General features: G+C 35.0%; 2 long non-coding RNA genes across 3 annotated transcripts in view; one reads left to right on the top strand and one right to left on the bottom strand.

Annotated features, from left to right (window-relative positions):
- The window catches only part of LOC143648586 (uncharacterized), a 39123-nt gene that overhangs the window by 721 nt on the left and 24991 nt on the right, over positions 1 to 13411 (bottom strand). The window lies entirely within an intron of this gene.
- LOC143648585 (uncharacterized) overlaps positions 1 to 13411 on the top strand; it is a 95733-nt gene that overhangs the window by 67678 nt on the left and 14644 nt on the right. The window lies entirely within an intron of this gene.

Here is a 13411-nt window from a genome sequence, read left to right as displayed (position 1 = left end):
AAACTTCAACATGTTGCTATTTCAAAATAATTACGACTTTAACAATCATTTGGACAAAAGTTTGTCATTTTTTAAAGGTCAAATTGACATGAAATTTAAAATAAAAATAAAGCTTCAAATTACTGTTATTGTAATTCCATTATTCTGAATTTTTTCTTCCAGTATGGCTGGAGGAAACTTGTACTCAACAGAAAAATATAGTTCGATGTTTCCACAATAGAAGTTGGAAATATGAAACTCAATGCCACTGCTCTATGAAAGCAGTGAACTAATTTCTTGTGGTGGATGTGCTGAAATGATAGCCAGGTGGTAGTCAGGTTTCGAGCCCCTTGAAGACAAGTACAATATGCAGACACATATTGTGTGCTCAACCGTGTAGGGAACAAAAGACAATTTTTCAGAAGGATGTGAGGTGGAAAGTCCAAGTACAACCACATCAAACTCATCTAAAGATCAGTCTAGGGCATCCACAACAGTCAACAAAAGTGGAGCATAAAATATGTTGACAGGAAATATGAGTACTGTCTAAGCTTGCCAGTATTGCTATATGAACACCATGATCATATTGGCTTAAACAAGAGAAATTTATTTTTCAACAATTTTGGAAGCCATAAGTAAAAAAATAAAGGTGTTTGCAAGCTGTGTATTCTTTGAAGTCTGTAGTTTTCCAGAGGCAGTTTGGCAGCAATGCATAACTCAATCTCTACCTCCAACACATGGGGGCATTTCTCATGTCTCCTGATATCCTACTTTTATACCCAAATTTCATCTATTATAAACACCTGTATTAAACTGTATTTAATTCCTGTATTAAATTATTGTATTAAAACCATCCTGATTCAATTTAGCATCCCTTAACTAACAAAATCTTCAAAATCCTATTTACAAATGCTGTTTCACATTCACAACCTAATTCAATTTGTCATCATCTTAACTAATAGCATATTCAGAGATTCAACTTATATGTTGGTTCATATCCACAAGAGCAGGATTTGGAACTTGAGCAAGTCTTTCTGAGGAACATAATACATTCATTATCAAGAATTGTGGGACATTTTCATTAGTTAGTTACAAAATTTAGCATATGAATTAATATTTTAATATGAACAATTGTGCATGGCTACAGTGGTAACAGATTTATCAAAAGCAAGTTTCAAAAAAAGCAAGTTTCATTTAGAAATAACTGATTCTTAGAAATTTAATATTTTAGAAAGAAATCAAAATATGTGAGAAGTAAGCAATCAAATACCTATACCTGGAGGTATGTTTTAAATGGTATGAGAAATACATGGAAGAGAAAAAAGAGAAATAAAAAATATGGATGATTTTAGCATGTGGACAAAGGGAAATAACAACAGTCAAATACTGAGTATGAGAGCCTGTGCCACAACTACTTGAGTACTTTCCAAAGAACTGATTGTCATGACTGATCTTTTAAGCCACATCAGCTTTTTGTGATATTAACTATGCAAAAGTTTCTATTCTTACCATCATCCAAATGTGAAAATGATGGCGAAATAAATAAGAAGACAAATCATACTTGAAAGAAAGATTAAATTTATTGAAATAATTAAATAGACATCAAAGGAAACATTTAGTTACATTTTTAAAAAATATTCTTCATAATCTTGCACATGGAAGCAAATAGAGATGACATTTGTAGTTATTCCATTATAGTCTATTGTTAGATTTTGGCTAATTTTCACATACTGGCTGGGATGAACAAAACCAGCAGCAGGTACTTCACATATGGCACTTCCAGTAGCTCAGGAACTTGACTGTATTTTTCAATAGAATCCGCATGTCGAGTATCTTCCACAGCAAGATGGGCGGTAGCAGCCGTATCCATAACCTCCATAGCCGCCATAGCCACAGCCATAGCCACAGCCATAGCCACAGCCAAGGCCTCCATAACCCCAGCCCAGGCCTCCATAGCCGCAGCCCAGGCCACCATAGCCCCAGCCCAGGCCACCATAGCCACAGCCCAGGCCTCCACAGTAGTTGCCGTAATAGACCATGTTGTCAGGAGGTGGTTCAAGTGTGAGAGAGGAAGAGATTGTCCTGAGTTTGATATTCCCAGCTTCACACAACCTTTTATACTTCCTGGGCAGTAGTTGTGGTGAACCACAGGCAATATTGGCCTCATGACAAATTATTTGTCATCAACCACAAACAACACCACCAACAAAACCCTCATAAATGTCTTATGTTATTGGGCATCCTGAAGACTTCATAGCCATAACTATTGTGTCCTGTTGTATCCAGAGTCACAATCCAACCAGCTGCCTTGAATAACAAATTCTTGACCTGGTTTTAAAACTCTTGCTCACTGAAAGCTTAAATTTAAATTCCACAATGGAGTCTAAGGTCACAAAAGATATGCCATCCACAAATGTTTCAGATTTTTTGGTTTACTAATATCTCCAATTTTATTAGCCGATTATGGACTAGGAAGTCACTTCCATGGATTTTCAAAAGTTCTTTGAATGGTAGCTCAATTATTACCAATCTGTTTACAGATGGGGCAACTGATGCCCAAAGAAGTAAAATAACAGGTTTAACATCACATATCAAAAAGTGGAAGAGTTAGGACTTGAACTCATAGAGCTGAAGTCAGAAGTTTCACTCTTATCTACTACTTTCCAGAGGATCCCCAGGAAGTTATTTTTCTATAAACATAAATTTAGAGGGGTATTTGACTTTGTCATTCAGTTCAACTCTAAGTTTAATTTCTATATGTAATGATCTTTTTTTTTTGCCATTATTAATATCCTTCTCCTAATCTGAAATAGTTTATCAAGAACTCCTTTTTTTTTTGTTGGCAAAAATCTACTAAGTTCCATGAGAATGTATTCTGACTAGAATTGCTTTTTAAAATAATGACATACCTATCATCACCTTCTAAGCAGAGCACAAATATGCTGAACATAGTGGTTTAAACAAAATTATTTCATGAAAATATGACTCTATAAATAAACTGAAATCCAATCTGAATCTAGCAGTAGATTCAGGACCTAAATTTCAAATTCTAGAGAATATATTTAGTGTTTTAAAAAATGTTATGAAAATAATTATTAATGTAACTAAGAAAGAAAAGTCCATATTTCTCTATTCTGTTGTTTCACAATTTCAAACCATTGGTTTTCAATCAACAGTCTCATGAAGCTCAAGGATATCTCTCTTTTAATTTCCATAGTAACCTACCAGTGTTTTGAAAATTAGGTTTCTAAAGGAAAATATATAGGTTTGGTATGGAGTGAAGTTCAAGGTTAGGTTAGACTATTAGGACCTGTTGAATGTCAGCAAAATGAATGCAAAATTTTTGGTTGGCTGGAGTAGTTCTGAGTCTATTTACTGAAAATACTGTGTTCTGCCATAAAAATTGGTTATAAAAGAATAATCTGAAGATCTGGTGTGAATGAGGCTTTGAAGATGAGACTACTGTTTCTTATTCTTGACCCATAATTGGTTTAGATGTGGCTAAACAAAAGAAATATCTTCAGTGTCTCTGAGGCTATGCCTTAAAACCTAAAGTCAATAATTCAGGTCCTGCAATTAAATGCTAGCATGACAAGTATAGTGAGTCCCACCCACATGCAGGGTATGTATAACGCCCTCTGGAGGAGGAGTTGTCCAAACTGAGGTCCCTACACTCCTTCTCTATGCAAGGAGAACTTCAACAAGGAAAATTATGCGTGGAAGGTACTTCGATAAGCACTACTATGGCAGTGACTATGGATACTGTGGCTGTGGAAGCCATGGGCTGTGGCTGTGGGTATGGCTCCTGTTTGCCTTTTTTGTGTGTGCTGTTTTTGTAACCCGTATTGCAACATTACGTTAGAAAACAAATGTTATATCATTATAATTATTATTTTACATATTTTTATGTCTTTTAAAGTAGTTGAGAGAAGACAGAAAAGCATGCATTTATAAAAATACATACATATAAAATTATGTATTTATAGCCTGTGTTATATAGCCATGTTAGTTTTCATAACTGAATTCTCAACATTTGTTTTGTGTGATTGTATTACTATCTTGTGTCATTTCTTTTGTCAAATGGAGCTCCATCTACCTCCTCTGTGCCTTTTTTGGCAAACATATTACGTTTCTATGTGTTATAAGCCCCAAATGCCATTATATACATATTGAATTTCCTTTGAAATCTGTAATGACACAAAGGAGAATAAGCATGCATTTATTCTCTTATAATTACATCATCACTGTACCTGGAAAGCTTTGTCCCTGTGGGCTCTGGTTACTGTTCAGTGTAAATTCCTTGCTAGATGAAAATATTTGCTTTACTATACTAAGGAGATCTGACATGAACAAGTCTCAGTCTTGTGTGTAGGGGGATATCTTTATTCATGTTACTTTTGAAAGATAATCTTGCTGGATATAAGTGAATTATTGATCTCTCTCTTACTATAGATGAAATTTTTGTTTAAAGAATTTCAAACAATGGATTAATAAAGCTTAAAAGCCTTTCTGTCTGATTAATTTTACTTATAATAATGTTTTTGAAATTCATCTGTGTTGTTGCTTATATTAGTAGTTCATTGTATTTTATTGTTGAGTAGTATTCAACTGTATGAATATATCACAATGTTTGTTTATTGACCTGAAGGACATTTGGGCTTCTGCCAAGTTTGTGGTTCTTATGAATAAATATGCTATGAACAATGGTGTAGAAGTCTATTCAAGGGCATATATTTTCATTCCCTGATTAAGGAAAAAGGAATGGAATTTATGGGTCATACTATTATTGAAATCTTTAATTAAAAATTGCTAAACTATTTCCAAAAGTGAGTGGACAATTATGCAGTTCCATTAGCAATGTATGAGAATTCCAGTTGCTTCAAATCCTTTCTAACAGTTGGTATTGTCCATCATTTTAATTAGCTTCTCTAGAGCATGTGCAATGGTCATTTATTGTTATTTTAATATGCACTTTTATGTTATTGTTTTAGGATTGATCCTTCCATCATTATAAAATCATCCATTTTTGGTTAGTAATGCTTCATACTTTGAAATCCACGTGGCTGTATGTTAGTATTAATGCCCATTGTTTTCAGTCAGTTTCTTCTTTCAGTATGCCTTTAATTTCACCCAGTCAATCCTTTTATGTTTGCATCTCTTGTAACTAGCTGTGCTGGTTTCAAAGGATTATGTACCCTAGAAAAGAAATGTTTTAATCCTGATCCATCTTGTGGAAGCAGCTGTTTCTTTTAATCCCTATTCAGTACTGTAGGTGGGACACTTGATTAGATTATCTCCACAGAGATGTGACTCACCCAATTGTGTGTGTTAACCTTTGATTAGAGGGAGATGGGACACCATCCATTCCAGGTGTGTCTTGGTTAGTTTTAATGGAATCCTTTAAAAGAGGAAACATTTTAGAGCCATGAGATCCAAGAGAGTTGAGAACCATGAGAGCCCACACAGACAGAGACCTTTGGAAATGAAGAAGGAAAATGCCCCTAGGGGAGCTTCATGAAATAAGAAGCCTGGAGAGAAAGCTAGCAGACATCACCATGTTTGTCATGTGCCTTTTCAGCTGAGAGAGAAACCCTGAACTTCATTGGCCTTCTTGGACCAAGGTATTTTTCCATGGATGCCTTAGATTGGACATTTCTATAGCTTTGCATTAATTTGGACATTATCATGGGCTTAGAACTGTAAACTTGCAACTTAATAAATTCTCTCTTCTAAAAGCCATACTGTTGTATATTGTATTCAGGAAGCTAGCAAGCTAGAATGCTAGCATATTTTAAGATTTTGTTTCTGTATCTAGCCTGTTTTCTTCTATTACTTTATGATATCGCCTGTTTAATTTGCTGAAATTACTGATGTATTTGGAATGTATCTACAATTTTGCTATTTGTTTCTTGTTTGATCCATCTCACTTACGAGTTTTTCTCTCATTTCTTGCTTACATTTGTATTAATCAAACATAAATTCTACAATTTTTATCTCTGTTTACTTTTCCATTATAAATGTAGTTATTATTTCTTCATTGTTCAAGTAATTGATACAAGCATTCTTGTATTAATAAGGTTCATTAAATAAAATAAATTTTACTATTTCCTTGATAATTCCAGTAAGTTAGAATGATCTCTTTCCATCTGCAGACTTTTGTACTGGAGTTGTTAGACATTCTAATTGTCCATATACTTTAAAACTGGAAATAAGTTATCATTTCTTTGTATGGTCAATTTTCATGTTATTTTCCTATGAATTATTTTCACATACATTTCATTCCTTGTAGATATCCATGTTTCTGACTTGATCATTTTCTCTCTTTCAAGATTATTCTGTTATTTTTTTAATGCAGCTGTGCTGGCAATGAATTCTCTCAGTATTTATTTCTCTGAAGACATTATTTCAGTTTCATTTTTTTATGATATCATAGCCCTTATAGGACTCTAGGCTAATAATTATGTACAATCCATCCTAAAAATGTCATTAGATATTCCGTTAGATTCCTTTTTTTTCTGTTTGATAGTTGGTGGTCAGCTTTTACAATATTTTATATGCATTTCATGTCTGCTTTTAAGATTTTCTCTTTGCATTTAGCTCAAAGCATTTGGAATATGATTATTTGTGGTTTGAACTACATTGTTTTCTGTTTGACCTTTCAGAGCTTTTGTTATTTGTAGGTTGATGTTTATCATCAACATTGGTTTTGGAAAAATGTTTGAATATTTACTCTTGCTAATTGATTACTTCTTTTTTTTTTCTGATTCCTAGGATTTACATTTGACATTACAGCATTGTTGAAATGATGCACCATATCTAGATCTTCCTCAGTTCTCACCTGTGAAAAGCAGTATTACGTGAAGGCCAATCTTCACTTAAAAGGGACTACTTTAATGTTTTATTTAAGACATTTGAATATCATAGATGAGATGTGCTTTCATTATCATTCATGGATTTAGTTGATACAGGGAAGACTTTTTGTGAATAAAAAGGAAGCACAACAAATTGTTCAATTTAGTGAAACAGTATCAGAAGAATAGTTGCATAGTGTGCCAGTTTGAAGCTATTGTGTACCCCAGAAAAGTCATGTCCTTTAATCTTCATTGAATATTGCTGGGTGGAACTTTTTGGTTATCCCCAGGGAAATGTAACTCACCCATTTGTGGGTAGTGATCTTTGATTAGATGGTTTCCATGGAAATGTGTCTCCACCCATTCAAGGTGGGTTGTTTACTGGAGCCCTTTAAGGGGAACCATTTGGGAAAAAGCTTTAGAGCAACCACAGCAACCAGAACCAACAAAGTCCATACAGCCAGAGACCTTCAGAGATGAAGAAGAAAGTGCCCCTGGGGGAGCTTCATGAAACAAGAAGCTGGGAGAGAAAGCTAGCAGACGTTGTTATGTGCCCTACCAGCTGAGAGAGAAACCCTGACTTCATTGGCCTTTCTTGAATGAAGGTAACCTCTTGTTGGTGCCTTAATTTGGACATGTTCACAGCCTTAGAACTGTAAACTTGCAACTTAATAAATTCCCCTTTTAAAAACCATTCTGCTTCTGGTATGTCACATTCTAGCAGCTAGCAAACTAGAATATACAATACCACTAAAATAATAAATAATATAGCATTCAAGAATGTACCCTTGAGTTGATGTAAATATTTTACCATGTACTAAAGTGGAATTTTTTAATGAATTTTATTTAAAGTTTGTAAAGAATGCTTGTATCTGTCAAATCTAATACTCTTATCTAACACCAAAAGAGTTATCAATATAATTGAATTTAAATTCTTCAACCAAAGTACAGGAGTACCTACTATAATCCAGTAATATTTCCACATCTCCATCTTATCTAAGTTTACACCCACAATTGAGTGTGTCACATCTTTGTGGAGATAATCTAATCAAAATTTCTGACCTGCAGTATTGAATTAGGATTTAAAGAAATGCCTGTTCCTACAAGAATGGATCAGGATTAAAATATGTTTTTTCTGGGGTACACAAACCAGCACAGTTGGGGTTTGGCAAACCATAGCAATTAGCAATATCTAGCTGAAGTTTGTATAAAAATAGCCTCCAAGATAGCTTCTTGACTCTATTTGAATTCTCTTAGCCACTGATACCTTATTTTTGTTACAGCTCTTTTCCCCCTTTTGGTACAGAAGCCATTATAGATCCCATGGTGCCAGGGCTAAGCTTATCCCTGGGAAACATGTCCCACGTGTCAGGGAGACTTTCACCCATGGATATCATGTCCTCCATGGTGGGGAGGGCAATGATTTTCCTTGCAAAGTTGGGCTTACAGAGAGAGAGAGAGGCCATGTCTCATCAACTAGAGAGGTTTCCTGGAAGCAGTCCTGAGGCAATTATAGGTAGTCTTAGCTTCTCCACTACAGAAATAAGTTTCATAAGGGCAAGGCTCAAAATCAAGAGTTTGGCTTATTTTCTTGGGAGTCCCTAATGTTTGAGAAAGGACCAGGGGGTTCCCAGATGGGAAAGTTCAACAGTTCCATATTTTTCTCCACTTCTTCAAGGTACCCTACCAATGTTTTTTAATTATGAGCCCATCATAGTCTTGGATGACTCCAGGTATTACATTAAGCTATTCAGAAGTACAAAGCCTCGTTCCCTTTCTGGGTTCCATGCTTTTGGGTTATTTAAATGAGCTATCCAGACAGGTTGATTTAGATAATATGTTACAGAAAATTTAGGTTCTGGACACAATAAACTCTCTTCCTTTAGTGAAGCTCTAGAGTATCTACACCATCATCTTTTGCCCTGTATTCTTGTTTACAGTAGTCCCAATAAGATTGGCTTCATTTTTATCTCTAATGGAAGCCTGGTCTCTTTTTTTCAGTTACTTTAACTCTTATTGCATGTAGCAATGCTGATTTTCAGAGCTGCAGAACTCCAGCTCTGAATCTTAGGTGTCACAGAGGTATGGAAAGTTCCAGGGAAATACCACTTATATACATATAGTTTAGTGTTTCAGAATCTAGAAATGCACTTACAACTTTGCACTAAGTATGGCTGCTCTAAGAGCTTACAATGTAGGCTCCATACTCTTACAAGTATTTTCTGAAAGAGACTACAGCATATTTGTTCTTTTGTTTCTGGTTTATTTTGCACAACACACCTTCAAGCTTTTTTCAGTTCATTATGTGTCTCATGATGTCATTCCTTTTTGTAGGTGCACAGTATTCCATCATCTATATCTGTGTGTATATGTATATCTCTATCTATCTATATATATCTCATCTATATATCTCTATCTCTATCTCTATCTCTATCTTTATCTATATCTATATCTTTATCTATATCTATATCTTTATCTATATCTATATCTAAATCTGTCTGTCTGCCCATCTATCTATTTATGCTGGTTTGAAAGGATTAGGTACCCCAGGAAAGCTGCAGTCAATTTAATCTAATCTTGTGGGAGTGACCATTTCTTTTAAACCCTATTTAGCAGTGTATATTGGAAACTTGATTAGGTTATCTCCAAGGAGATGTGACTCACTCAATGGTGGGTATTAAACTTGATTAAATGGAGACATGACTCTACCCATTCCAGATGTGTCTTGATTACTTTACTGGAATCCTTTAAAAGAGGAAACATTTTGGAGCAAGACATTTTTTTAGAATGATGAGAGAATAATGAGACAGCCATGATAACGACCAGAGTCCACCAGCCAGAGACCTTTGGAGATGAAGAAAGAATAATTTTCCTTCTTCAGGACAAGGTAGCTTTTCATGAAGCTACCTTTCCAGGGCAGCTTCATGAAATAAGAAGCCTGGCGAGAAAGCCTGCAGATGTCTCCATGTTTGCCGTGTGCCTTTCCACTTGAGAAAAACCCTGAACTTCATCGGCCTTTCTTGAATGAAGGTAACCACTTGTTGGTGAATTAATCTCGACATTTTTATAGACTTAGTTTAATTTGGACATTTACATGGCCTTAGAACGTAAACTAGCAACTTAATAAATTCCCCTTTTTTAAAAACCATTCCATTTCTGGTATATTACATTCTGGCAGCTAGCAAACAAGAATACAATCTATTTGCCTTATAACTTCTCAGTCATTGTACCTTTGGCCTCCTTCATCCATTGGGCTTCATGGATAATGTCCAAAATAAACAAATGTGTCTGACAATATCCTCACTTGGTTGTACCTTCAGTAGCACTCTCAATTTTAGACAATTTTCATTGGTCCAAAGAGACAAAGAACCAATAAACACAATTTCACCAAATATCACATCAAACCACCCCTAATCTCTTGCCCCACCCCCACTCCCCAATTATTTACTCCTGGTATTGCTGCGGTACTGTTGCTATCTTCCTGTTAACTATAGGCCATGGCATGTAATAGTATTTTACTCCCCATACTCCTTATTTATTGACTCTTTTTACAGTATTATGCCTTTTAGAGAGTTCATGCAAGAACTTATTTATAATTGTAGAGTTACATCAGTGGGATACATGGCACCATACAACCCCTTTCAATCATATTCACCTTCAATATGGCAATGTTACTTATAACCCCACTAATTAGCTACCATCACTTCTAACCAAATGCTTACATTTGTGTTCTACCTCATTGTGACCTTTCCCACATTTCTAGCTTCTGTGTACCTCAAAGTCCCCTATATTCTACAATGTAAACCTTTGAGATTACAACAGTCATAATAGCAAAATCATACAGTATCTATCCCTTTGTGTCTGAATAATTTTACTCAGCATTATGTCCTCAAGGTTCATCCATGTTTTCATATGCTTTGGGACCTCATTTAGTCCTACTGCTGCATAATATTCCATTCTAGGGAATATGCATACTATCTTTTATTTATCCACTCATGTATTGATGAGCACTTGGGATATGAGAAGTGCCATTATGAAATCAGTGGATAAATATCTGTTCGTTTCACTGCTTTCAGCTCTTCTGGGTGTATACTGAGTATTGGTATTTCTGGGTTGTAGGGCATCTTGATATTTAGTTTTCTGAGGAACTGCTAAACTGTATTCCACAGTGGCTGTACCATTATACATTGCAACCAGCAGTGAAGTAAGTGATCCAATTTCTCCACATGTTCTCAAACATTTTTAGTTTTCTGCTTATTTAATAGCAGCCATTCTTGTAGGTGTGAGGTGATATCTCATTTTAGTCTTGATTCGCATTTTCCTTAAAGCTAATGAAGATGAACATCATTTCATGTGCTTTTTAGCTATTTGTATTTGCTCTCCAGAAAAACGTCTATTTATATCCTTTGCCCATTTTATTATTGGGTTGTTTGTCTTTTTTTGGTTGAGTTGTATAATTTCTTTATGTACACAGGATACTAGACCTTTATCTGATATGTATTTTCCAAATATTTTTTCCCATTGTGTTGGCTGCCTCTTCACATTTTTGACAAAGTCCTTTGAGACACAGAAGCTTTTGATTTTTTTTTCTTTTTTTTTTTATTAATTAAAAAAAGAATTAACAAAACAATTAGAAATCATTCCAATCTACATGTACAATCAGTAATTCTTAATAACATCACATAGTTGCATATTCATCATTTCTTAGTACATTTGCATCGATTTAGAAAAAGAAATAAAAAGACAACAGAATAAGAATTAAAACAATAATAGAAAGAAAAAAAAACAAAAAAAACAAAAACAAAAAACCTATACCTCACATGCAGCTTCATTCAGTGTTTTAACATAATTGCATTACAATTGGGTAGTATTGTGCTGTCCATTTCTGAGTTTTTATATCCAGTCCCGTTGTACAGTCTGTATCCCTTCATCTCCAATTATCCCTTCTCTTTTTTTTTTTTTTTTAATTAACGGAAAAAAAGAAATTAACCCAACATTTAGAGATCATACCATTCTACACATGCAATCATTAATTCTTAACATCATCACATAGATGCATGATCATCATTTCTTAGTACATTTGCATTGGTTTAGAAGAACTAGCAACATAACCGAAAAAGATATAGAATGTTAATATAGAGAAAAAAATAAAAGTAATAATAGTAAAATCAAAACAAAACAAAACAAAACAAAACAAAAACCTATAGCTCAGATGCAGCTTCATTCAGTGTTTTAACATGATTACTTTACAATTAGGTATTATTGTGCTGTCCATTTTTGAGTTTTTGTATCTAGTCCTGTTGCACAGTCTGTATCCCTTCAGCTTCAATTACCCATTGTCTTACCCTGTTTCTAACTCCTGCTGAACTCTGTTACCAATGACATATTTCAAGTTTATTCTCGAATGTCCGTTCACATCAGTGGGACCATACAGTATTTGTCCTTTAGTTTTTGGCTGGATTCACTCAGCATAATATTCTCTAGGTCCATCCATGTTATTACATGGTTCATAAGTTTATCTTGTCTTAAAGCTGCATAATATTCCATCGTATGTATATACCACAGTTTGTTTAGCCACTCTTCTGTTGATGGAGATTTTGGCTGTTTCCATCTCTTTGCAATTGTAAATAATGCTGCTATAAACATTGGTGTGCAAATGTCCGTTTGTGTCTTTGCCCTTAAGTCCTTTGAGTAGATACCTAGCAATGGTATTGCTGGGTCGTATGGCAGTTCTATATTCAGCTTTTTGAGGAACCGCCAAACTGCCTTCCACAGTGGTTGCACCCTTTGACATTCCCACCAACAGTGGATAAGTGTGCCTCTTTCTCCGCATCCTCTCCAGCACTTGTCATTTTCTGTTTTGTTGATAATAGCCATTCTGGTGGGTGTGAGATGATATCTCATTGTGGTTTTGATTTGCATTTCTCTAATGGCCAGGGACATTGAGCATCTCTTCATGTGCCTCTTGGCCATCCGTATTTCCTCTTCTGAGAGGTGTCTGTTCAAGTCTTTTTCCCATTTTGTAATTGGGTTGGCTGTCTTTTTGTTGTTGAGATGAACAATCTCTTTATAAATTCTGGATACTAGACCTTTATCTGATATATCATTTCCAAATATTGTCTCCCATTGTGAAGGCTGTCTTTCTACTTTCTTGATGAAGTTCTTTGATGCACAAAAGTGTTTAATTTTGAGGAGTTCCCATTTATTTATTTCCTTCTTCAGTGCTCTTGCTTTAGGTTTAAGGTCCATAAAACCGCCTCCAGTTGTAAGATCCATAAGATATCTCCCAACATTTTCCTCTAACTGTTTTATGGTCTTAGACCTAATGTTTAGATCTTTGATCCATTTTGAGTTAACTTTTGTATAGGGTGTGAGAGATGGGTCTTCTTTCATTCTTTTGCATATGGATATCCAGTTCTCTAGGCACCATTTATTGAAGAGACTGCTCTGTCCCAGGTGAGTTGGCTTGACTGCCTTATCAAAGATCAAATGTCCATAGATGAGAGGGTCTATATCTGAGCACTCTATTCGATTCCATTGGTCGATATATCTATCTTTATGCCAATACCATGCTGTTTTGA

Source organism: Tamandua tetradactyla, chromosome 10, assembly GCF_023851605.1.
Source record: "Tamandua tetradactyla isolate mTamTet1 chromosome 10, mTamTet1.pri, whole genome shotgun sequence".
In the NCBI taxonomy this organism is placed as follows: domain Eukaryota; kingdom Metazoa; phylum Chordata; class Mammalia; order Pilosa; family Myrmecophagidae; genus Tamandua; species Tamandua tetradactyla.
The sequence above is the reverse complement of the archived record's forward strand: the minus strand, read 5'-3'. Positions and strand labels throughout refer to the sequence as shown.